At 36.4% G+C, this 27053-nt stretch overlaps 1 long non-coding RNA gene across 1 annotated transcript; it reads right to left on the bottom strand.

The window, feature by feature from the left end:
- Positions 1-418: 418 nt before the first annotated feature.
- On the bottom strand, positions 419-17673 carry LOC115348304. The gene is made up of 3 exons (XR_003925791.1): positions 17169-17673; positions 11051-11155; positions 419-865 (listed from the first exon to the last, which is right to left on the bottom strand). It is a non-coding gene; the product is annotated as an uncharacterized LOC115348304 (long non-coding RNA).
- Positions 17674-27053: the final 9380 nt, after the last annotated feature.

The following is a 27053-nucleotide window of genomic DNA, read 5'->3' on the forward strand; positions in this document are numbered from 1 at the left end:
ACAGGGTAAATCCACTGTTTTCAAAGGAAACTGTGAAGTCTTATCAATCAGCCAAGTGAAACAGAGACTGATAGATGATTATGTTAACAATAATCATATCCCATACCTTTATCTTATTCACTCCATCTTTTACGTGTTTTCTCCTGCTTACTTCTCCAAATCTGTAAAGTTCAGGCCATTTAAAGTTCCTTTATCTCTATGGTTGGGTTGACAGTTATTTAATTAAATTTTAAAAAATCAGCGGTTTTGCTCCATGGCCTCAAATGTTGAAGTCCTTGGCTGAAAAAAAGGCTTGGTAGCAGATAAGTCTCAAGGAAAAAAACATTTAAAGGAAATGCCCAGGGTTAAAAATAAAGAACTGTATCTAAAATGCAAATTATTTAATTCAATGTATAAAATAATTTGGCCTTTGTTTTCACATGTGTAGCTATAATTATTCTGGGTTAAATGAATCTGAGGAAATGTGGAAGGTTCTAAACATAAAATTACAAAAAAAATAGTACTTGTATTACTTCTAAGTGAGCTAGTTACACTTTGTTCAGCTCCCAAACTACTTTATAGGCTGACTCCATTTTATCGTTGCCTGGATACTGAATCTGCTACAGCTCCCTTAATATGTTGCAGATTTCAAAATTAAGAGTCTCAGCTCCTTGAAGTCCCGCTTTCCAGTTGAAAACATTTTCAGCTGTTTACACATGCATCATGAAATGGACCTCTCACATCTGTGCCTACATTTGTAGAAGTCAATTGAGACTTTGCCATTGACCCATGACAGAGGAAGTTGAAAACATTCGACTGAATTGTTCAAGATTTGCATCACAAAATCAAGATCGATATCTCTTAGTTTGAGGCAAACTGTCCTTGCCTGAAACAGCCTAACTACAAGATATCAGAAAAGAGGTGAACAAGGAAATACACTGCTTTTTATAGGTGGGGAATTGTGGAAATTACAGTAATTAAAACAAAAAAGAGTGGCCCTTGACTTCATTTATTTTTTGATATTTGGTCTCTTGGCGATAGTTTTTGATATTTCACTTAGATTTTTTCCTTGATAAATGTATATATATTAATTGGGTCATTTTAACACATCAGAGCACTATGGGATATTTTAACTAAATAAAATCCGCTTCTCTTGGGGTCTAACTCATCAAAGAAGCTTACTCAGTAACGATTTTAGTCTTTAAAATAACAGGTTGACGTTAAAAGAATGACTTACCATACTTGTCAAAAAAAGAAATCACCTAAACCAAGAAAATAATGGTATCTGTATTTTGATGTTAATTATCTCTTTTGTTGTGGATTGTGCTCTCAAACAATAAACCTAATCTTCTATTTAGCAACCTTGCCTTCAGTTTGGGATACATAACTCATGTCACAGTCAATTCTTTCACAGCTGTGCCTATAACAGTGGAGACCTGCTTAATTAGACCTCCCTCTCAAAAACCCGAAGAATAATTGCATTCCTGTGGTTTTAGGTACCACATAATGTTCTAAAAACAAAACAAAAGGCATATAAGCAAAATAAACTCTCTGCTATTAAGACATAATGCTTCATAGGCAAAGGCTACCATGCAGGTTAACACAGAAAATAATGGATCTGTCTGCCTCAGAAATTTTTGTAGACAGACTTAATTGCTTATTAACTCTACAAGTAGAGATAATAAGAAAGATTTAAAAATATGCCCTCAATTTTGACATGTCCAACCTATACAAAACTGGGGCCCGATTCTTCAGAGTCCTTTCAAAATCTAGCTGATGTTGATGTGGAAACTGTAGGTACTCATGCCCTAAAAATATTCTTACACTAAGTATAAGCATATACTAAATATAAGTACAATATTCTAATATTAAGTATCTAGTATTTGAGACACCAAAACCAGAGGCACCTTGTCAAAATTTTGTTTGGTACAGCAGACCTCTTCTCGTGAACTCTCTTTACATAATCTGGGTCTTCTGGTGCCATTATACAAGCAAGATATAACAAGCACAAAAAAACCCAAACCTCCTGAAAATTGTCTTCAGTCATTCCCTAGCTCAATTTTGCTGGTTTTAAATAAAATGTTCTTTTTTAACTTTTTTGAGTTCGCTTCCAAGAAACGGTTCCCACACTCTTACTCAGATCAATCCTCCATAGAAAGCATTCTGGAGATTCCAAAATGTATGTGCAGTTGTTATTGGGGATCCAAGATTGTCACTGGGGATCAAAGCTGGTTTGGGGAGCAGAATGGTGGTGCATCCTCAGGAACTGTAGTGAAGGTTTATGTTATAGCAGTCTTTTAAACAGTAACTGTTCTAAAATAATTTCAAAGCAAGCCAACAAAAATCTACAAGTGTTCTGTGCTGTATCATTTATTCATCACATCTGCCACTAATGGCAATGGTAGCTTTGCATGTATGGCATTTGTTAACTATTTGTTAATATAGACGTTTTAACTTTATTAAACATACTTAAAAACCATACATACAAGAAGTAAAGTTTTAATTTTAGTTTTTTTTTTTTTTTTTCCTCTGGATGCTTGAGAGTTTTGGAATGCAGCATTGTCCTATGTATCCGGAGGACTCTGTATGAAAAACCTCCAACAAGGGAAGTAGAAATCTTCTGATTAGAACTAACTAAAAGACTTGAGTCCAGGCCTATTGAATGACACACTAAATCAGATGATATTGACAGAGGTTATACCTACACCATATTTTACCACCAGATGCAACTTCAGCCTACCTATATTTTGAGCTGATTAGAGGAAATCATCTTCAAAACGGAAGCCATGGATTGCTGTGATATAGGGTGTTGTAGCTATACTTAGTGTTGTGCTACTGAAGCTACATAGCTGCTGGATGGCTCATATTTAGTGAGAACTGGCTCATATTGCTTCAGAGAATGGGCAGGCAGAAATCATGTTTGCCTTTAAAAGCTCATATGAATATACCTAACAGTGGAAGAAGAACTAACCTCAGAATTTTTGCTGAATGTGACCAAGGCTTATTTTTCTTATTATGTTTTTTAAAATTATTATTATATACCTTATTTTTCTATCTGCTGTGGAAGCAGGCATCAAAGTTGAAAGTAAATATATTCACATGGCATTTTGGTCAAGTTCTAATTTGGGTCATTTTGCTCAATTTATTCACAGATGTTAATTTCATGATGTATGCAAAGCCATGATGTAAAGCAATACTTAGATACTTAAAATAGAATTTAAAAAAAAATAGATTCTGCTACCTCCCCCCACCCCCCCAATTAGCCAAGGATAAAGTGATACTTTTCTTTGATATAGTACATAATTTATGATGCCAAGCACATATGCCATCTGTTGACTGTTGACAATGACTAGAAATATGACATTTTCAGGAACGTAATAGCAATTAGAATATTACTAAAATGAATTGAATACAATGGGCAATTATGGTAATTATGTAGATAATCACAGAAAACAAGGTATACTGAAGATGTATTGGTTATTTGGTTTACGTCTTTAAAACCTGCATAATTTGCAAGAACTATTTTGTCTATTTAGAGAATGTGTAGGAACACTTTATCACTGTGATTCTCAACACATATTTTATAACCGTGTTTCAAATGTGTTTGAGCATGAAAGAAAAAGGGAGGTACTTCCAAATATCTGCACCCCAGGTCTTTCTTATAAATGAATGTCTCTAAGTTTTCATTGCTTCCTCGTAAGTGCAGTATCTTTCAATAGCACAGAATACGATCTATGGGACTGCAATTCATACACATATGACAAAGGGAACTAAGATACAGGATGCTGGAGTGAACCATCTAAGCTACATGCACAAGGCCGCTGAAGTCATGACAAAAATTTCTTCTTGTTAGTGGGAGCACCATGGCTACTTCTGGACCAAGTGGCCTGTCAATAATAGATTAATGGTCATGAGCTTCCGCATCCTACTAGCAGCTGTATTGTATAGCATGCTTGAATCCACAAGAAAACAAGATCTGATTCTGGGTAGAGTTACTGTGTGGGTGTAGAGACATTTGGATCCAAGGTACTAGGGCAGCTACATAGCTAACAAGGTTGTATCTCAAACCCTGAACAATCAGTGAAGTTCTACACTGGAAAACCTTTCATTTCTTTTCAAAGATTAACACATTAATAACACCTGTGGTGAACTAAATGGCTGAAATCCTATTCTTGTTTCAGAGAATGATAAAGCTCCCCTTGACTATGCCAGGAAACATTGGGTACAAGTACTGAGCTGTACATTCTGCTGAAGAATACTGACACCTCTTACCTGTTGTTAAGGCTTTGAGTGATTTTTATTGAGTAAACAACTGAAGTGACTCAACATTTATAGAAGACAGCACGTGAACGAGGTTTATTTCTTATTTTGGCTAGAAAGCCATGTGGCCTTACAAAGGACATTTATTCTATCTGGCCCTCACTTAATCTATAATCCCTAAATAAGATTTTCTTCATCACTCTTGTCTCCCTAAAGTATCAGCTCGTCATGGCATGCAGCATCTCATACTGTGCAATTGCACAGCCTCCAGCACAACAGAAATGGGCCTCCCAGGCACTGAGGTCCTGAAAATTTACATTCAGCTTCAAGCAGGTGGAGGTATGGATTAAAGAAAAAAAAATTAAAATGTAGGCTTAAACAGTTATGCACATGTACTCCACATATTTTTCATAGCATTGTTGCTTTCTAAATTTTTAATAACCTTACAGTAACTCTCTCTTATGCATATTTGATGTGAAACAATACCTCTAATAGAATAGTTGAAATGAACCATGGTAAGTCCCTTTTAGGTATTTTTCCATTTTGCAAAGTGACCAGAAGTTGCAAACTACCGATTAGGTTCATTTAGATGAGAAGAGTTTACATCTCAAGGCAAAAATAAACAGTCCTAAAGTTTAGGGGAAAGAAGGAGAGATTTTAAATTTATTTATTTCCATTTCTATCTTTGTGATTCAGCTAACTAAAGCATTCAAGTTCCAAGGCTGTACTTTAATCTGGGGTTTTGTTTTAAGAGTCCTGGGATCTCTGGGAGGGATCTCTACAAAGAAACCTTGCTGATTCTTCAATGACAGCTTCAAGAAGTCAGAGTTCTCAAATATTGGCCACACTATTCTGTGGTCAAGAACCACAAGGAAGAGCCCTGCTTATGAGCTAAGTTCCTCTTTATGATGGTCTACCCCTGTAGCAAGACCTCATTGTCAGTCCCCTTCTCTGGAACTGCTGGCGTCAGGAGACACTTTCCCTGTCTTCCCTTTTTTCCTGGCTTGAGTATCTTGTCAAACTCTAGTTTTTACAGCTACGTTGGCAAGGTGGCACCTTGGGCCTGATAATGATGAAGGAAGTGAGATAAAGGTTCACGAAGAAGTCCAAGAAAATCCCAAGTAACTTTTATGATGTATCATGTCAAAGCTCTGTTCATATGAAGTTTCAGGAATCTGTCACAAAGCACTCAACCTCAGCAGGCTTTGATGTACGTTCAGACATCATCTTGGCACAAAAACTTACAGTGAAATAGAACTTCCTTGCAGCAATTATTTTCTGCTTTGTAGAAACAACACCTCAAAAAGACTCCCGAGAGTGAGCTGATGATTGTGTGGCCTTTTTCTTGTTAGAGTCAGAGTCTTAACATTTTAAAGTTTTTAATAAGCATTTTAGTATAGTTTGCTAGCATAGAAGCTGCTCATTATGAGCTAATTGTTTCAAAGAGTTGCTGAAAGTGCTTAAATGTTAAATACATGCTACTGTAAGCAAATATTCACAAGTCTTTCAAAACAGATGTTTCAGAAATGGTAGGCTGTCTGCTCATGGTAGCAGTACACAAAGGACATGAAGAAGTGGGATTTAATAATAAATATGCTCACAACTACATGGATGCTAATCCACAATGTTTCTCTTTTTTTTGATTTTCAGTTAAATGCATAAGGCAGCAATAACCCTAATAGTTTTTATAAGGCCAAGTTCACTGCAGACACCAGTAATTCCTGGCTTTCATCTGTTCTCCCATTCACCTCTCTGCAGCTTTCTTACCCGCTCTCTCTCATGCCTCAGCAGGGCCTTCCCAGTATCAACACCCACTCACACCCCTTGTTTTCTTCTGTCAGCTAGCACTCTGCATATTGTCAGTCTTTGTGCACACACCCTTTTTTTTTTTTTTTCCCCTTTCTGTTATTATTCGTTTGGGAGATAATAATTTTGGTGTCAAGATATCTTAAACTCTATAAGGCAGAGTAGCAAGGTTGGATTGGAAGACATTAAGGGTACCATCCGTTACAGACAACTGCAGAAATACTAAAGCTGAGATTCTGCCAAACACATGGCAAAAGCTCCATTGTCCTCTCTTTCGCCTTTTGTTGTTGTTTTTCCTGATACATCCCCAAATCAATAGCATTCTGTTGATTGATTCCTAGAATATTGCCTGGTATTGACTGGCTAGGACATTCAGCAGATACTGCATTACAGACAGACAGATGTTATCACATTGTTAATCTGGCCTTACAAACTTTAAGAACTGGTATTTTTTACTTTCCTATTTTTACTTTTTATTCTTCTAGTTTTCAGGTTTTGGGGTTTTTTTGTGCTACCTTGTTTACAGCCAGTTTTCTTTGGCAATCTGATATCTGAATACCATATGGTTTTATTTATGGTGGATACATTTGCTAGTATTTAAATATTGAACACAAGATTGAAACAGAACTAATTGCTGTAGTTCAAATCTACTGTTAATTTATATCACAAAGTTCCAAGAGAGTACATACAGTACTACAGCATTATATTTAGCCTGAGCTTATTTTTCTACTTGCTGAACCTGGAGTGGTTTTTGGGGTGGGGTGGGGAGGTTTTGGTTGGTTTTTTTTTTTTTTTTTACAGATGATTTCTTATCCATCTCTCTTCCCTCAGAAAGTCTCTCAGCCTTTTACTATACTGGAGCTAAAAAGATTCTTCTGATCTGGTTCCAAGAGTGAATTAGAAGAGCAGCTCTGCACGGACAAGCAAAACCTGACATCCAGTCTCTCTTAGCTACGTTTTCCTGTACTTCTACATTTTAACCATTACCACTCATTTATTGTAAACTGCTCTGGCTTTTGATATACCCAGAGCTTCTTAGCTTGTCTCCAGAAATTTCTCATGACCCTCTACTTCTGTTCAGCTGTGCCCGTCCCCTCTTTCTATTATTATACCTTTTCTTTTCATGGTGAGCCACCCACAAACTATGTGAGAAGCTCAAAATAAGAAACGGAGTTTGCTGAATCAGCAAGTGCCTTGAAAAATGTCATTGAAAAATACTTTGCCGCTATGGCAACAAAGAAGGAAAAAGTTTCTTGCCCAAATGTCCCAATTACACTCCAGGCTCCTTGTAATATGAGTACATTCATGCACTAGTTTTCTTTGTTTAACATTTGTATTGAAGTATACCTTGATTAAATATCCCTTCAGTTAACTCTCTCTGGTATCTCTAGAAGATGGGACTGAACTGTTACAGCTTATTCCTGTATTTGATGATTTGTCTGCTGTAAACAGGGTATGCCAGCATATTTACAATGACTAACCTGCTTGGTTAGAGTCAGTAGAGAAGTTGCAGAATGTCTGAGCACTCTTTTGCAAGCAGAACTTTATGCATCACCATGGCACAGGGACTCCTTTTTTTTAAAATTTGAAAATACCTGTGTTCAAAGCAGAGTTTGAATGGCAGAGCTGAATCAGAAAGGCCAGTCATTTTCTCCCCATGGGCCTTGCTCCATTAGGAAGCTGTGGGAGTAGGCAAAGATTTCAGTGCCTGAAGAACTGAACTCTTAAAACTTTTTATCATTTTATAGAAACACTTTTGAAGTTAAAGAAAATATTCTCTAATAGTTAGCTTACTTCACCAACCTGATCTGCCACAAGAGGGCAGAGGCTTATGTCACTCAGCTTCATTTACTGTCATATAAGAATGTCAGGGATCTTTAATGGGGAAATTTATCATGGTTTTAATACCAGGGAGCAAAATGAAATTCCATTAACTATTTTTAAATGGCTTTAGGCTAAAAAGCCAAACGCAGCAACATAACTCTGTCATCTCTACTGCAATGAATACAGCTGCTGAAGTTTGTTTATAAGGCTTTAATTACTATGCAATTATGCAAAATGGGGGCTATATAGAAAAATAATGTGTATGGAGCAAGGCTTTGTTAGTTCGAAACACGTGTCAAGCCAACATACCGAAAATTTTATGTAAATATGGTCAATTGTTTCATTGCAATAAATGGAGTAGGAAGGTATTAGGAATCCAAAACTATTACGCCAATTTTATGGCAACTCATGCTTTGGGTGTAAACTACTTCATACCCCCTTTCTCTTTGTTCTAGTTTTTTTTTTTTTTTTTTTAATCTAAAGATAGACGTAGAATAGTTTAAATTGTCTGCATTTGATTAGCAAATGCCTCACAGTGAAATAAACTTATCAAGACATTTAGCAAGCTGTACTCAGTACTTCACACATGTATGCTCCTCGTAATTAACTCTTGCACTTTACTGGAAAAAGAACAATGACTGGAGTTCATATCCCTAAATCAGCAAAAAAGATGAGAAAATATTTATCTGAAATTTGATCTAGTCTTAAATAACATTCCAGATTTTTTGTCAGTAAGGAGTTTGAAAAATGCTAGTTTAACAATACAGTTTAGCTGGCAAAAATGAGTGAATCTGCTGCTATAGGCATAAATAGGCCTTCTTTTAGAAGAGACAGTATTAGAAACAATGGATACATGATGCTCTGACTTGCTGTCATTACAACACACTGCTGTGACTTGTGGCTGATTGGGCAGTAGCGAAACTCAAATCAATACAATAACATGTTATACTTACATTCTGCACTGGTACAATGGTTTTGATGAAAAATGAGGAAATGAAAAAATCAAGCTCACTGTTTCCACACTGGGGTAATTTCCATTGCCTACACTGGCTTTGACTGCATCAGAACTTGTTATAAATGGAAGTTGATGGAACTATGACTTAATGATTTGTGGGTTTAGATTCCCCCACCTCCCTTTTCTGCCGTTGCTTCATGAAAGAACAAAGTAACGCAGAATATTTTCTCAACATAGCAGCTTGTATACCTTTCTTATAATTATATTCAGATTTAAAAAAAATATTTCCATAGTTTATCAGCTGATTTAACTACTGAAATGAAACCTTCGATATCGATAAGTGATGCATTGTCATTAGCACACATTGCTTAAAAAGAGCAGGAATTTCCCTTTCCTCTTACAGATATTGCAGCTGTAAAGCAAGAGCAGTTCTTGCCTGTCTCAGTTTTTTTACTAAATATAAGCTTAGTAAAAGTCTATGCCACAGAAGCAAGCAAGAGAGGAAAAGTTAATGCCCTTTGCAATTTAATTAAAGTATATTCTAACAAAGTACAGATTTCTGTATAGTAAGATTGCTACCACACCCTTTCTCCGATGCCTTCTTAAAGATACTGTTAGACACAATTGGTGGGAGGAGATACAGCACAAGTCCTTGCACATTTACAAGCTCACAAACCTGATGGTGATGATTGTAATTATCAAGGACAGCATGAAGGAGGTAGTTACAAAGTTCCATTAAGATAACTGAGTTAGCACATTGCTCTTTCAAAAATGAAAATCTACCCATAAGAGGGGAAAAAACCCCACAACAGCCTTTTCTTTACCTTAAAGAATTTGGAAAAAAATTAGAAATACCCCACATTTTTCTTCTTAGGTAAGGAGATTTCATATTCCAGAAGCTGGATTGTATTCATTTCAAAAGATTTTAGGTGAGAATTCTGTTGCACAATTCCATGGCCACTTACTACTCACCACGGCCTTTAGATTATACCTTGGAATCTCTTGTCCTAGACCATTGATAAAATGGCTCAAAAAAGTACTCTCTTTAATAAGCTGCTGGGGACTTTAAAAAGTGGGGGTTTGTGCTTTTGCAACTGGAAAAACAGACTAGTCAGCCATCTGGGAACCTGGATAACCCACAGTCCCTGGCTCTGCAACTGCCCATAGGCTACTAAGGAGCTGGTGAGGTCAGGTGAGCTGTTGAGAAACTAAACAGGATTTTGTCAGAAACTTGTCTGGTTTCATTCAAAAGATTGATCACAATTAGCACATTTCCATTTTCCCCTCACAAACCAATACTGCCTGATGGAAATGTTCCACCAGAAATTTTCCAACCAGGCCTAGTCTCTGTTATAAATTAACCTGTGACAGCACTAACATGGTTAATGCGGCAGGGACAACAATCAAAAGACTGATTCCAGCTTATTCTCCCATTCTTAGACTAGGCCTTGGACAACTGTTACTACCACATCAGCTGTATTATCACAGCCGATCTGACTTATTCCTAGCACTTGCAAGAATACTAGTACCTGAAGGGCCATTTTGGGGGGAACAACAAATGTAGTAATAAACAGTGACCAAACAGCTTCCTTAAACTTAGGATGAAAAGAAAGGGACAAAGTATTTCCACATTAGGCAGCAGCAAAAACTTAGGTGGCTGATTCCAAGAGGATGATCCAGGGAGTAAAAGTTAGGTACCCAGGTTCACTCAGTAGTAAATACAGACAAACAAGAAACTCAGTAGGCTGGCCCACAAAAACCCTTCTGTGCACAGGGGGGATACCCAATTCCAGCCAATAAACCACTGTGAGCATAGCAATGAGCCTAAAACCCCACCAAATGTACCACTGACAGCATGGCATATTAAGGACCTCTATGCATGTGGGCTCTAAAGACTGGAATAATTTTCTGAAGACAGGCACTTAATTAGTCAGGACTCACTTTTTCTGGGACTTAGCTGGCTGGTGATACCTGCCTTTTTCAAAACAACTCAGCAATTAGGCTGATCTGTTCAAAAGCATAAACACTGTGGTTTTATTCTCCTTAGCCTGTGCAAATTCAAGTCTACGGCTCCCACTTCCCAAGTGTACATCCCAGCCACCAGAGTGTGGGAAAGCTACTTAAAGCAATCACAAAAATCAGGCCCAGTATATGTTAGTTTTGGATTAGAATACATCAGGAACTCTATTTGCATAGTTTCCAAAAATAAAACCGTACAATAGACACCTTAAGCTCTTCAGTCAGTCGTTTTCCAATGTCAGGAGATGGTACATTTTGCTGAGTTAAAATCAATTGTAAATTCCCACAGATTTCAACAGAGACAGGTTATCACTGCAAAACAGTAATACCAAAGACAAAGAAATGATATAATGTATTTTCCTTTTATAACTGGATTAATTTGTACTTTATTCATATTTTTAAATGTCATTTTTATATCCAGAAGGTCAGCTATCATTCCTGTACCCTTTGAATAAGACAGCTGTGAAGGGGACTGATCAAAAAAAACCCGCTGTCATTTTAATGAAGTTTCTATTCTCGATTGGTTTTCTCCAAGAATCTTGCACATGCATAATACCTTACAGCCAGGCCTGACTCCTAGCCATTATAGAAATATAGAAGACATCCATAACCCTTCACAACAATGTAAAAGACATCCTTCTGCTGAATAAAGTCTGCCAGTTTTATGAATCTTTTTGCCACTTAATATGCCTTTATATTAGATATCTACTCCTCACACTACTCTCTTCAGACATTCTAATTTCTCTGAACCATTTTCAAAAACCTAAACTGGAAAATTCCTTCCCCAAAGATTTAGTATCAGTGAAGCTGTAAACAGCAAAGAAGGATCTGAAAGGACTCACCTGTTGCAAATTTAGGACAGTACCACAGCAATTAGAATATCACAGTGAACTATGAAAGAAAGCTGAAAAAAAATTAAATTGTTCTGAACCAGTGATTTAAATGAGAGTCAAATTAAATTCACAAGACGGAGTTGGCCAAAATCATTGTTAGGAAAGGACAAAAATGTGATTAGTAGAAGTATATCTGTGATTAGCTTACATTCACATTTTCAAAAATATTTAAGTGACGTTGGCAATTAATGGTATGATAAGAAAATCACGAGTGGCTCAGTTAAAGAAACTAAGGAAGCTATTACCCTTTCTCAGGTAAGACGCAGGAAATAACAGGGTGACCACTCCTCATTGGTTTCACTGCAAAGTGAAATGGGTTCACTTAAACTTTAAGCAAACCTGTTCAAATTTCCATTGAAAGGATATGGAAAACACAGACTTCATTGCTGAATCTTAGCTGAGCCACCAATAATTCCCACCAAAGGGAGTGAGAAGTTTTAAAACTGCAACACTTGTACTGTTTCTGTTCATCAAGGAATGCCCTAAACTCCTGTTTAAAAAAAGACCTTGAGATATCTATAGCACACAGTGAAAAATTATGTAAAGACGTCTGAAGTAGCTCTTAACAGCTCACTTTTTTACTGGAAGCTGCATGTTACCACAGTGCCGTGCTGGCTACGGTCGTACGGTTACACTGATCTTCCACGACATGTAGGCTCTGAAATCTCACAGATAACCTGCGTCTACAATGGCTGCGATCTTCCTTTTGCAGGTGGGTCTACAATTGACCAGTATGAGCTAAAGAGTGGTCAGAGTTGACTGAGGCTGGAAATGTCAGAGAACATTCTCCCCCAGTACTTCTGGATAGCTCTCTCCATTTGCTGCTTCTTCTGCAGTCCTGGACTGCGATAGAAAAATCCTCCCCTTTAGGATCCAACCTGAAAAACCAAAACATGCAGACACCAGTTGCGTCTTTGTAAGTGTGCCATGGGTTTTGGACCTGACAGGTGATATTCCTTCAATCTTAGAACTATCTGATTCCAAACCGATATCAAAGATGTGCAATTAACAGATACTGCTGTGAGCAAACATATTCTGTCTCTGTCTCACTAAAACTAACTATGCCAGTATTACAATTTAGTTTGTTTGAAAATATGTAACTCAAGTAGTGTTAGAGAACTCAAATCAGTATTCTTATACACATAAATGTAAGAATTTTCAGTAATAAATTGAATTCATAAAGTGTAAAATATTATCCACTGCAGAGCTTCTCTTTAAGGGAAGTGGTGATTTTAGACATTGTTTGCTATATCACAGTAAACTGAAACAGTTAAAATTATTTAATTTTGAGAAGATCCTTTCAAAGCTGCTAGGTCAGTGCACTTGCAAGTTCTGACCTGATATAATTTTCACCCTTTCTCATCATGCTGTTAGTTCCACTGAGAGGACCATATTTTTACTCTTCTATGTTGAATAAATTTTAACAATGAATTTCAGGGTTGTTGTCTTAACTCTTTCATGGATTCATAACACAAACATTTCAACCTGTTGTACTAAACAATTTTTTTTTTATCTGATGCACTGAACTATTTCAATAATTGCTCCTTTGTGAGGCACTATGAAAACTATATATTAATTAGCACAGCTCATACATTTCACCAAGGACATTGTTTTTTCCATTTGTGGTAGTATGATCAATGTCCTCAAGTAAACAACATTTCAATGCAGACTAAAATTAAGGCAAAATAAGCTATATAAACCCATGCTGTTTCATGTAATAGCATAGAAACCTATACAACTAGAACAATCATTGAGAAACCTTCTAAAGATTTTTCAGACTTGATCTTACCTAACTTAAGGGAACAGTTTCAAAAGAAAATATATCTGATGTGTTAATTAAAGTTCAATACAGGCAAAAGAAGTTACTCTTTGTAGCTGGAATAGATTTCATTTCAAAAGATACCAATAGAAATAACACAAGAATGAGGTATCAATGGCTAGCACACCGAGCATTTCAGAGAGCGTTGAGAGGATTCAAAGGACTTTCCACTTTCAAGAACTTTTAGAACTAAAAATTAATCAGAAATATAATTTGATCAATATTCTTCAAACTTACATAAGCAAAGGTTCTTGCCTGAGAATAATAAAAAATCGTTGATGTTCAGAATACTGCTGTTTTTAAACATCTGATCAAGTGAGTAATTTGAGATTGCAATACAACTCCAGTTATAAATCCTTAATTTACAAGACTCCCTTGGCAACCTGGGAAATGCTGATCTATTACAGCTTTGAGTTTTGGGCATTAGGAGTCTGTGCTGCAATACTATGATCTAATTGTTTTAAAGAATCAATCATAATGCTATAGACCAACAGTGAAAATAATTTTACTGAGAACAGAAGGCAGTTGGGAGATCCTATGAAACATTAAAAGATGATAATTATGTGGCAAATGTCACAAAGACACAATAAAAGCAAGACATAAGAGATTTCACCCATCACTGAATTAATTAAAAAACCCCACAAAACCAATGAATCATTACTACAATTTCTATGCAGTACAGTTCAGAGGGTTATGTTTCAGCAGCATGTGTACTTGTCACCCTCATTATAAATCTTCTTGTAAGGATATGACCTTCATTTAAGGTTACTATGCTTGTGTTCCTAATTACAGAAATTCACATTTTTGTTTGCAGTGTAATATGAGCTTTTAGCTTTCTAGAGTTATTCCAAGCAAAGAGAAAAATTTGTTGATAGTGCCTGAACTCTGATGGTAGTTGAGGGCACAGTATCTCTAATTTTACAAATAAAGATATACAGGAGTGATTTTATCAAAGCAAATTCACCATGAATGAATAAACTTGGACCAAATCTATATTGTCCTGCAAGATTTAATAATAGTTTACTTCTGTGCAAAGTCAGTGTAATGCATGATCAAAAGACAAGTTTTAATATTCCACAGGGCATCTGTGATTTTAGACTATGCCTGACAATAGAGACTCAGGCTCAGTGAACTATGTTACTGCATTTAGCATATACTTAAGTATACACATAGTAGCCTGTGTTTTAAAAACAGCATAATCATGACTGTGAGCTGCTTCACTCAGCGTACTTAGCTTGGCTGAGGACAGTAATAATGCTGCCTTCTTCCTGGAATATAAATGGTATTTAAGGGACTTCTACCACCTATGATTACTGGTTCAGAACAAGCACAGATATATTTACACAGCCTTGCTTTGTGTTGTGTGGCTCATCCAAAATTACTCAGTCATTTATACATTGCCAAGAAAGCAGTTTTCAGCGGACCACCATAAACCCCAATGTGGAATGCTGCTTTATAGAATTAAAATAAAACACAATTTAATAGAAACCATAAGAACACTTCAGGGACACCCCACCCCACCCCCCCACCCCACCTCCCAACAACCCGCAAAAAAAACCCCAAACCAAAAAAACCCCTAAAAAACCCAAAACCACCACAACAAAGCCCAAACCACAACAGGGCATCATATTTTAGAGGAGAAAGCAATGGGAACAAAAGCTGGCTAATATATTACCTCACACTTGGGCTTTCTGCACATTCTCTTAACAACTGTGATTTCTGCTATATTATTATATATATTATAGGATCTGTGATATCCTGACAACTCAGTCTTCAAAACTCTCTGTGCCTCTTGCTCTAAGAATTCTAGCCGATTCTTCTTATAAAGTTCAGTTTTCTTACAGAAAACAAAAGTTACTGAATTATCCCAGCTACTTTGACAGTGCTTTGTCAGCCCAGCTTCATTATCAAAAGTCCACAGACCTGCTGCGAATGCCTGTGAAGGAGTTGGGGCAAGGATCCGAGGTCTGCCTAAACTCCACATAGGAAAAGACCCCAAATCATCTAAGTCATCCTATTCTCCTGATCTTTGACTAGACCAGCCTCTAGCACAAAGCTGCTTGAAAATTTATTCCCTAATCTCACCACCAGCTGGGGATTGCCAGAACAGTTATATTCAAGCACCCCATGGCAGGGGGATTGGAACTAGATGATCTTTAAGATCCCTTCTAACGCAAACCATTCTATGATTCTGTGATCTCCGACACCTCTTAGCAAAATTTTGGTCAACCAAAGATATGACCTGTTAGTTCAGCTCTCCATTTCTTTGCTGCTGCCAGAACAATGCAAAAGGTACAGAATCAATCCTGTTCTTTTCTTGGAGCTGGTTTCTTCTAGGAATGCTTCCAGGAATGATCAGAAAACTGATCATTCAGGAGATTCTGTTAAACCAACGGGAGATGGGTGGAAAGCAAATGGTTAGTCCTGTAACTTCCAAATTACCTGTAGCCTGTTTTGGAACAGTGAGTGGCCAGAGGCTTCCTCCAGCATCTCAACTTCCTATTTAATCTTCTTTGATTCAGTTAAAAGTGATCAGGGAAGAAAACATAACTGAACTCTGTTCTCTCCCTCCAGCATCTTTTTTCTCCCTTCGCAGGCTGAAGACCCAGCTCCAGCAACTGAGTGGAATTGATCACTGTTTTGCTCCCCAAAAGGCTCCCCAATGAAAGTGCAAATGGGATTAAAAAAATTAGTTCAGATTAAATATAACATTAATAAATAATCCAAACCCAGTTCTATATAAAATATTAAGTTGCATTACTTTTACCATTCATATAAGATAGTCATTGGTGTTTTCATTCAGAAAGGTTAACAGCATATATAAGATGAAAGTTAAGTCTCAAAATAGTGACAAATGCTATCATCATGCTTGTAAATGAATATGGTAGACAATGCTGAGATAAGAGTGCTCTTGCCGCTTTGCATTTCCCCACTTTACCCAGAGCATTTACAATCACAAATTCTACTTTTCCACTCATCTTGTTTAGGCTTCTTCTATAATTATATTTGTATAGAAGAAGGTAAGCTTTCAGCGTGAAAACATTTTTACAGCAGTTACAGCATTGCATTCATTAGAAACATGGGCTCATATTAGAAAATAAAAACAAAATAAATTTATTTGCATTTTCCTTATGGAAAAGCAAGCGTTTATCAATTTCTATAATAAAGTTCTTGTCGTTTTCTCAGTTGGGTTAGATACCTAATTGCCATTTCTACCTTTGAAAATCTTCCTGTAAAGCCTTAAGTAATCCACCTAGAGACAAGGTATCATATGTAAACAGGTGGAAAAAGTAATTTAGTTATCATCTCTCTGTCTCTGTATGAAAAGCAAAGCACATTGGCATCTCTAGAGAAGGAAAGAAGATAAGGACGCTGGAATCAAATTTGGCTTAGTTTCCTTTGTGGACACAAAAGTATAGCATGCTTCATAAAATATAAACAAGTCTCTGGAAAAAATAAGTGCCTGTTTTTGTAGGAATTTAATGTAACAAAACTGAGCACAAAACCTTATGGAAGGGGAAAGTGATATTTATTTTAAATAAAATTGGTTCTAGTCATTCACACTCATTCTTTTGGATTTCACTCACTCGCATTCTTGTATTTTCGTACTCACAGGCACCAGGATGTGTGTATCTCTGGTCTGGCAAAGATCTCTGTGGTCTGGTCAAGATCCCTTGTATGAGCATGGAGGACAAGTGATGGCTGGTATCAAGACCTTGCTACATCTCCTAGGTTCCTCTTGATTGCTGACAATGAACTCGTTTTTGGACTGGCTTTTTAACCCTTTTACAAGTCAAACAATTATAGCACAGTCTTTTGCCTCGGAATCTTGCTTACTTCAACCTCTATCATTTTGAGGTCAGGTTATGGTCCACTGTTACTGTTTCCTCATTTTGGGTATCTGTATGGGTACAGTCTGTCCTCCTGTTGGGATAACAAGGGAGAACTGCTTATGCAATGGGCTGTAACTATATCGCCATCTTTCTGTTCTCAGGGTGAAGGTTACCTGCGGACAATTCATCCATGCTGTGACCCTATTGAAACATAACCCTTCTAGTCTTGCCGCAAAAAATCAAATTCCTTAGTGTCTACTGGTTTTAATGCTATCAGTCAGCTCCTCCTTTATTGACACAGGCCTTTTTTTTTTCTTTTAACCTTTACTCTGTATTCTTTCTTGTGATGCTTTCAAACTCAGACATTTTAATTCATACTAAATGCTTAAGTTCTAGTATTTTTGTTACAACTCTTTCTACTTGGCTGCTTTAATTAAACAGGTGATAATAATTTTCAAAAACTTGAATCTTATTCTATGTAGTTTTCAAACACAGGTAAGTATTTAGATAAAAAAGGAGTAATCTTCATCTTAACAGACACCTTCACAGCACGTGTGCAGTAGTTACCTTTGTCCAAGTGCACATCAAAACCCAAATCTCACTGCCTTTAGAATCAAATAGACAAAAAGACACATCTCTCTGACTCAACCTCATGCAGCCACATTAAACATCACATGGTTCCCACATGCCTCTTCTCAGAATGTGGAAGAAAAGAGCAAACAAGGGAAAAGGAACAACATACAGAAGCACTCTTCAGGACAGAATAACAGAATATTCTGCTCTGTGTAAAATTTGAACTGCCGCTAACTGATAAGAGGTATGACTATTGTTTTATTAACAATTTCAATTTTAAAATTTAGATTTCTCCAAACTGGTTTAATAGTGTAGACTAGAGCTCTTTATCTCTGATGTATCATTTAGGAATCTTGGGGACTGATGTTAAATTTCTTCTAGCTATATCAATTGTCCATATGCACATTTGATTGATTATACAAAGAAAAAACATTAAAAGACAGCATATCAGGTCAAACATTTTGTATGAATCTATACCAAGGTATTAGCCGGTGATTACTTATTGGGGATTTCCTGTTCTCTACCACAGAACAAATGAAACAGAAACCGTTATTTCTCACATTTCATACAAGACTATATATATGCACACAGGAGATACCTATCTATCTATCCTGTGCAAAGAAAATCTCAGTAATGAAATAACCAAACAGCAATATTATATGCATCATGTGATCCTGCACCTAAGTTCCTCTTTGGAAGGGTGCTTGGGGAGAAAGGGAATGAGGGAGGCATGGTTTCTCTTCATTTCCTGTTGCTGTAAGGTCTAATACACAGTGCTGTGGATGGCAGAGATTGCTGCAGGATGCTTCATTCTTTATGTTGCTTATGCTTTTTCATAATAGTCAAGGATGCCTAGGGCTCAGCATAGGCACCTCTTCATCTGTTTGTATGAATCTAAATAAATACATAGATCTCACAAGTGTGAGACTTTCCACTCTCCTGAGACTTTCTCCCTATTGTTCTTTATGAAATGTGCATTTTTGCAAGCTGTAATTTAGAACTATTTTGCCTGTGTGCACTTGTTTGCATTCTGCAGCAGTATGTCAATTTAGCTTAGTTCTGAAGATGTCTCCATTTTAGCAAACATGGGATATTATAAAGAGTATTATTTAAACAATGTCTCCATGGCCTATTTTGGCCTACATCCTCTGAGGTAAATGGAGAATCTATGAGGGACATTAAAGAGAATGGAATGAGAAGATAGTACCTCTGGTTTTCTCTATATACATATCATTTCCTATGGTGAAACTATTGAAAACAGGTTCCTCCAAAGCTTCTTATGGCCCTACAGAAATGCAGAAAACCCAAGGATGTGATATTTTCCTGAGCAAAACACATATTTTTTCTTTTGATCTATTTTAAAATAGACACACAGATGTTAAATTATAAAAGGGATCCTGACAACCTGCTGTGCAGTGCTCAGAGAAGCAAAGTCTTGTTGCAAAGCATATTTGATCACAGCCCAGAAGATAATTCTCTATCCTGTGAACCTATCCAATATGACACGGTAAACAAAACTCTGAAACGAATATTGTAGAAGAGAGGGTTATTGTTAGGCTATCTCTTTCACTACCAGGAAGTTCTACTTTACTCAAAGGTGCTGAAGGATTGGTCATGGGAGAAAATCCAAGACGTACCGTTCCTTAGTGCTTCTGTAATACAGTGGACACTGTGTTCCTGCTGGGTCAGCCACACAGAATGGCTCCTCTGAGTTAACTGCACTGAAACAAGGCATTGCACCCAGAAGACTTAATGGTGGCTCAGCGTTGAAACTGAGAGTGGTTGGGAAATTTGTACACATTTCCTTCTTTTTCACTGACATTTCATTTTTTTCAATTATCAGTCTCCCACAAGCCTTATTGGTACATTTACTGGTTCCAAAGTTTCGGACTAGTTCAGTGCAATGAATTTGTTGCACGTCTAACGTGTTTATAGAAAAGGAAAATAATATAGAGCAGACCTCCACCAAGACAGTAAACACTGAATGAAGAATCAGAACAAATCACTTTCTGTAGAAATATAGAGCGTAAAAACAACTATAAAAAAGCTTAGAACATCATTCAATAGAAATGAATATCTATTATCAGCCTAGATAATAAAATTTTGTTTCTGTTTAATTTTAATATAGGTCAAGTCAATGAGCTAGCAAAGATAATTAAATAGTGTGGCAGTTTACTTAAAGGAAAAAAAAACAACAAAAATTAAAATTCAGGCAGCCTGTGGTTTTGAAGTTGGGTATTTCATAATGATTGCCTTTCTTTTGGGGGTATATGCCCACGAGTATCACCTTAGTGTTGTGAAGTAAGGCCTAGAGCAATAAATGAAAAGAAAAATCAGTGTAGTAGGAGACTGCAGCTAATAAATATTTGATCAGATACACAAATTCACACAGTTTGATAATGCCTTGAGGAATTTGCCATCATTTATTAGCTCCTGCAATGTAAATGTATGATATTATGTTTCTTAAGAAACAGCAAGCCAATAAACAGCTATTAATCTTTTCAATCAATTATCTTCTAGAAGTATATACATCTGAAATACTACTAGACTTATATTTGTGTGAATAAAAAAAAAAAAAAAAAATAGAGAGAGGTGCTCCTGCAACATAGAAGCTGTAGAGTCGTTCACGCTTTTCTAAATAATTATACATTTTTCATATGGGAATAAAAGACATTTTTAACAATTAATTTACTTTGGAAAAAAAAAAAAATCAGTCCTAAAGTAGAAAATACCAGCTTCCTGGAACAGAAACACCTCTGGTCACTGTTATCTTCATTATTTAGATGTTAAGTACTACTTTAACAAAACACACATGGGACAGCACCCACTGAACTCAGGAGTAGCTGGAAGAGTAACATCATTCAGAATCAGACTGTACACCACAAAATATGTTTTTCATAGTTATCTTCACAACACTGTGGAGTACTAAGATATTCCTGAGGTGACGGAATCTTTTTACAGTTTCTGTGTTACTGTAGGTCAGATAGTGCTCCTGCATATCTTACCTTGCTGCAAAGTAGTGATCACACTGAAATGTATGGGCCTGCTATGAGACAAAAGTACTACTTAGATTGGTCTTAAGAGAAAGAACAACTCAGTGTTTGTGATACAGCACACATCGTTACAGTGCTACAGAAAGATGGTGAAAAAACCTGCAGGTGTTAGGCAGCAAGGTGAGCTTAAAGAAAGAATTTTCTATTACTGTTGTATTGGAAATAGAAGGAAAAGACTTTACCTGTTCATTAGTTCTTAGAATGGATTAAAACTCCAGACATGTCATTACCAATACAGCAATTGGGGAAATCTAGGGCGTCTTGATGTTTAATGTGGATTTTTCTGTATGTCTTTAAAGATGTTCAGTAGTCACACATACGGTGATGTTTATGATCCATATCATGTCACCGTTTACCATTGTAGTTATTCCTTTATGGGGGGTTTTAAAGAGGAAAATCTTTCTTTTTAGTCATTCTAAAATGTAATCAAGAATTTAAATGCATTCCAGTCTGAATAAACTTACCTTAAAATGAGCACAAACAGCACATAAAAAACATTCTTCATCTTCACATTTCTGAACGGTACACTTTTCTGCCTATGAACCCTGTATAGTCCATGTCTGCAGGAAGCAACATGGCAAACGCTCCACTTTTGCAAAACTAAAATTGATGTGCATGGCTGGACTTCTTACAAATCAGGTAACACTGGGAAATCCTAAATGGTGTTAGGAAGAACTTACTGTATGAATTGGTGTATGTACTAGAGAGTTTTCATATGTTTCAAATTATAGTTTGTGCTATTCAATCATAGTTAGCCACATGACATTTTTTAGGAAAAAGAACGGTTAAGGTTTTCTCCACAGTGTCTTAGTCACTGAAGCTGTGGGCAGAGCATTGTAATTTGTTAATTTATAGTCTATGAAATTACATGAATACATTAAGTCCCACACTGAATTACATGCATTTTTTTCTCCAAATTGCACCTCTATCAAAACAGGTATTAGCACAGGGGACCTCAAAGTTATTTTGTTTCATTGTATGGAGTGCAAGTATTTTAGGGATTAATATTAACAAAAACAAACTGCAAACACTTTGAAATATTTCTACTCCTGTTAAACTTGCACTAAAAAAAAATCTGTCTATCCATGACAGAAGAAAAACCCACAGATCTGGTTCCATTGATTGTCATGCACAAAGGTAAGGAAGAATTAATGTAGATGAAACATTCTTAATTGAGCTGTGCAAGCTTCTTAGACTCTAATTCTCACAGATTCCTGCAGATATTTATGTTGGTCTGTTTGGGGTGCAGGTAACAAATGATACATTTAAAACCATTTTTCCTTTGTTTTAAATACAAAGTCTTCATGTTGTGTCTGGGATCAAAATTTTTGCAATCATATTCCATGTAAACTTTGCATGGCTTCACAAATTTGGATGAGTCCACTGGTTTTGGTAGGCAAGTATAATGTTAAGGAATCTGTCTTGATCAGTAACCTCAAGCATGAAGAGGAACGATTCGATGTTTGAAATGCACAGCAATTTTAGTTTTGCAGAAGCCGGGTAAAAAGGGAGTCAATTTAAACTGCTTAGAAAAACAGTAGTTTATCAACTGCCTGTGAATATTTTATACAAATAAAAAATATATGCACATTTGATTTTCCTAAAAGTATAAATTGCAGTAATAAATAGCTTGCCACAAGCTGAAGTTTAATTCCTAAATTTCTCAAAAGCACAGGAAAGGTACTGGCAGAGACTTTTACAGATAATTCTGTGAGTGAAGAACTCAGCTGCCATTGAAATTCAATATCTACTATGTACTCCTTTTAATCCCAGTGAAGATTCCTTCAGAACTAAATGTATATTTCAGCACTTTTTACACAGAGACAAAATCGATATGATAGTTTGAATACGCACACAAAACATGGTCCTACAAGTTAATATTTAGCAGTACAAGAACCCACTGAGGCCATGCAAGAGAATCTTTAAAGGAAATATACACAAAGGGGCTAATAGCTTTGAACTTCATGTAAAAGATGGCATTGTAATTAAGCCATAGGTGTGTCTTGTATGAGCCATAACAACATGATTGTTTAGAGAGGAGATCCTTTCAGCTGAATACGGATGGTACAGATTTTTCTGTGCTTATACACAAAGAAATCAGTAAGGCTGGTTTTTGGGGGTTTTGGGTTTTTTTTTTGGCGGGGGAGTGGTTTGGGTTTTTCTTTAACTTAACAGTCATACAAGACAAAAATTAAACAGGTGAGAGGAGGTGGCACAACAAATGGATTGAGCATTTTTTAAAGGTTAGTAACAGTCTCGGGGCCTAAAAATATTCTTTAAAAGTCACTGTACATGATGTGCAATTAGATGGGTGAGATTCTGCATAATGTGGCATATGTCAGAGATAAGATTCCCTGCAGAGCTGCTTTGACTGCAGAATATAATAGATGTGACCTTTTAGGGTCGTAAAGATAGTAGTACAGTTAAAAATCATACATTTCCAAGTATTTAAAAAAAGCTCTAACCACTTCAAAATAAAAAAAAATGTGTTGTCCCAATCAAGTTTAGTCCAGAAAAAATCCAGAACTAAACTCACCTTGGTGAGCTTGGTCTTGCAAGGTCCCTAGGGCCCTGGATCTAGCTTTTAAATAGGACAGGGCAAGACAATCCAATACTTTCTTGTGACTGAGTTTTATTTCAATAATGTCTTTCACTGTGGTTGCTGGAACTCAAAAAAGCGACAGATAATACAAGAAAGGAGTAATTGCTATCCTGCAAAATTATTTATCTCTTCTCTGAACTTGAGCAAAGGGCACCAATAATGTGGCTTTAAATTAACATTAACTATTGTACAAACATTAAGCTCACTGCCTTTATTTGCCTGTCTGGTAAACTGGTAGGTCTTCAGAGTGAAAATAGTTTTTTGATTGAGAATACTCAGTACAAACTGGTCAAATAAGTTTTCATAGAATTTGATCACAAACCTTTCTCTGGTTTGTTTCCAAGGAATTTCTTCATATTAGTAACAACAGCGCTCACATAACTTGGTGAAAAACTTGTAGTGACAGGAGAGACTGACTATGGACAATGAAAGCCCACTGAAGCTGATTACAGCCCTTCCACTGATTTTAACAGGCTTTGAATCAGACATCTAGGGAGGGAAAAACATGATGGCACTGACTGCAAATACGATAGTGAACATGGACTGCCTTAGAACTGGACACTGCAGACAATGCAAGAGCAATTGCAGCTGAGACTCTCAACTCTACCTGAAGATAAGCTGTAAGACTTACTGTGTAAGGCTGGAGGGTTGATAGGAAGATACTGAAGTTTTCAAAACTATGTAGTATTAATGAAATAGTGACATGTGTGGAGAATATCAAGTTCTGTTTGAAATCAGTTTTCATTTGCTATCCTGTATGGTCTTAATTGCATAATGAAGTAAACAGAACATCTCAAATGTGATTTTTACAGCTACTGTCAGACTATGAGAGTTCCTTTGGCATTGTTTCACTTATTCTTGGCATCAGAGTGGGTTGATAATTATTTGAACTACACTAGCAAATAAAATTCACTGCCTTTCCCACCTTACTAATGAGATGTGAACAAACAGTGAAAAGGATTGCCATGAGATGGACACACTGATCATCTGTTTACCCAATGTGGCACTCAGTAAAGGTAGTGGAAAGCAAAGGGTAAATTATAGGATCTGAGAAGCTTTGAAAAATGCATTAACATCTTCTCTGCTGCAGCTTCTGCAACGGTATCATTCTCTCAAAAAGCACATTAAACCAAAAGAAGTGTCAAGACATGGAAGGTATGTTTGGCCTGAGGGCAAGTGCCATCTGGCACTCATGTTTAGAATGAGCGTGAAGCAGTTAGAGAGTTTTGTAAGTAAATGTTGTAACAGGAAAAAATATGATGCATTTCAAAAGAAAGTCTAAGAGTGACAGCCTTTAGACTTTTTTTTTGTTTTAAACACTGTGTACATTTTTTAAAAGGTTAGTGCATGATTTTCAAATATCACTGCACATCTGTGCATCAGTGCATTGTTTCATAAGCCCTGGTCTCTTTCAGTGTCTTAGTGACCTATCATTGCTGGAATCTCCTTCATCTTTAGAGGTTTCTGAACTGTTCTGAACTACCAGTAATTGAAATGTCTTTGAAGAAGACATCATGATGGGGAAAGGATATGTGTTCCATGTTGTGAAAGATTGCCTAGCAGTGGAAATATGGGAACTTTACTGTTGATAGTGGAACTGGTGTGAAGCAGAAAGCTTAAGTTTGTGGGTCACATTCATGTGAGATACCATACAAACAGTTGGAGAATGGTTCAAGCAGCTGGGAGGGCACTAAATAATCAATGCTATGAAGTAAGGAGGCAAACAGAATACAATCCCAATTTCAGGTGACCTCTCAAATAGTACCGGAGTATATTAGCCTAAGCTGAATTTTATGCTGTTGCAACTTGACAGTTTCTGATAACTAAACTAGCTCATTTACAGCTAGCTTGGTTATCATTGTACTAGATTTAAATCTGCACCCTCATAAATAAACTGAACTGATATGACAAAAAAATACAAAGAAAAAGAGGACATTTTTCAGTTGCTTATATGCAAGTCTTATGAGACTCCATAACAACCAAAAGAAATTGGAAATTCTCATTGTGGAAAAGGAATTGGACATAACTGGCATTCCTGAGACTTGATGTGATGATTCATGATGTGAATGCTAATATAACTGGTTATTGCATATTCAAAAAAGATAGACTATGTAAAAGAAGAGTAGATAGGAGAAACATTGTACATATTCAGCATTCTACATCCATCTCTCTTAGAATTACTAGTAGATCAGAAGCATAGGCTTTAAAGGCATCTAAAGGAATATGATAACAATGCCAAGGTAGAAATCTATTACAGACTATCAGATGAGAGTGAGATGAGTTCCTTTCAAAATGCCTGTCAATAATGTGTGCAAAAAAAAAAAAAGAAACCTATTTTTACATAAACTGGGAGCTATACATTGAAAGTTTTGTGTATATGGCAAAAGAAATATTTACTGAATGAAAAAAAAACCAAACAACTTTACCTAATTCAAATTAACTCTTTTGGCCCTCAAAATCGTGGATTAAAATGGATTACTCTCAAGATAAGAGGTTGGTGGTTGCCTGGGAAACAGTGATCAGCACCTGATTTCTTTAAAAGCAAGAGAAAGAACAGGATGAATCTTCTCCCCCATCATGTGACAGAAGAACCATGCTGGTTGGGCAGGGTTAACGTAGGAAAGAAGGCTGCCTGGTCCATGCCTTTACATCCTTGGTCTTTACTGGTGGCAACTTTCCTAAGATGCTGAAAGTTATGCACGAAGTGACTACAACGAAAAAGTCAATGAAAAATGATTCAATTGTAAGATCCATAAAATGAGATAGTGGAAGGCCAAAATGATCAGTATGACACAAAAATAGTTGCTTTACCTATGGGTTCAGCATTGATTAAAGCCTATCCTGGCCAAAGGCAGCAATTTTTAATACAAGTCAATATATTAAAAATAGGAAAAGAAAACTATCAACAGCAGTAGAAACCAATTTGGAGTTTACTGATAAGACATTAGGAAAATGGATGGCTGACAACTTAAAAGGGAGGATCTTTTAATCTGTAGTAGGAGGAAAAAGAAAGACACCTTTTCAGACAGAAAATGTGGAAATGTTAGAGATGAGATAGAAAATGTATGAACATTCAATAAACACGTTTGTACTGTATTTTGGAAGAAGTTTGATAATATGCTTAAATCATCTAAGCAGGATGTAGGAAGAGATGTTAGACAACATTTACTTAGAACTGATATTTTATAATCAAGATGCCCAGAGTATCCCTGCCCAAAGGACTTGCATGAATACACAAGATCGCTGCGTTCCTAGTGCTGCCAGAAAATTTCAGATGCCTGGAAGAATCCTAATGCTGTATCAGTATGGAGGAAAAAAAAAAAAAAAAAAAAAAAAAAAAAAAAAAAAAAAAAAAAGAAAAAAAAAGAAAAATTAGAGGGGATGACTATAGGGTTTTTTTTCAGGTTGGTTAGCCTGGCATGAAACCCATGGAAAAT

This window comes from Aquila chrysaetos, chromosome 11 (assembly GCF_900496995.4).
Source record: "Aquila chrysaetos chrysaetos chromosome 11, bAquChr1.4, whole genome shotgun sequence".
NCBI classification, from domain to species: Eukaryota; Metazoa; Chordata; class Aves; order Accipitriformes; family Accipitridae; genus Aquila; species Aquila chrysaetos.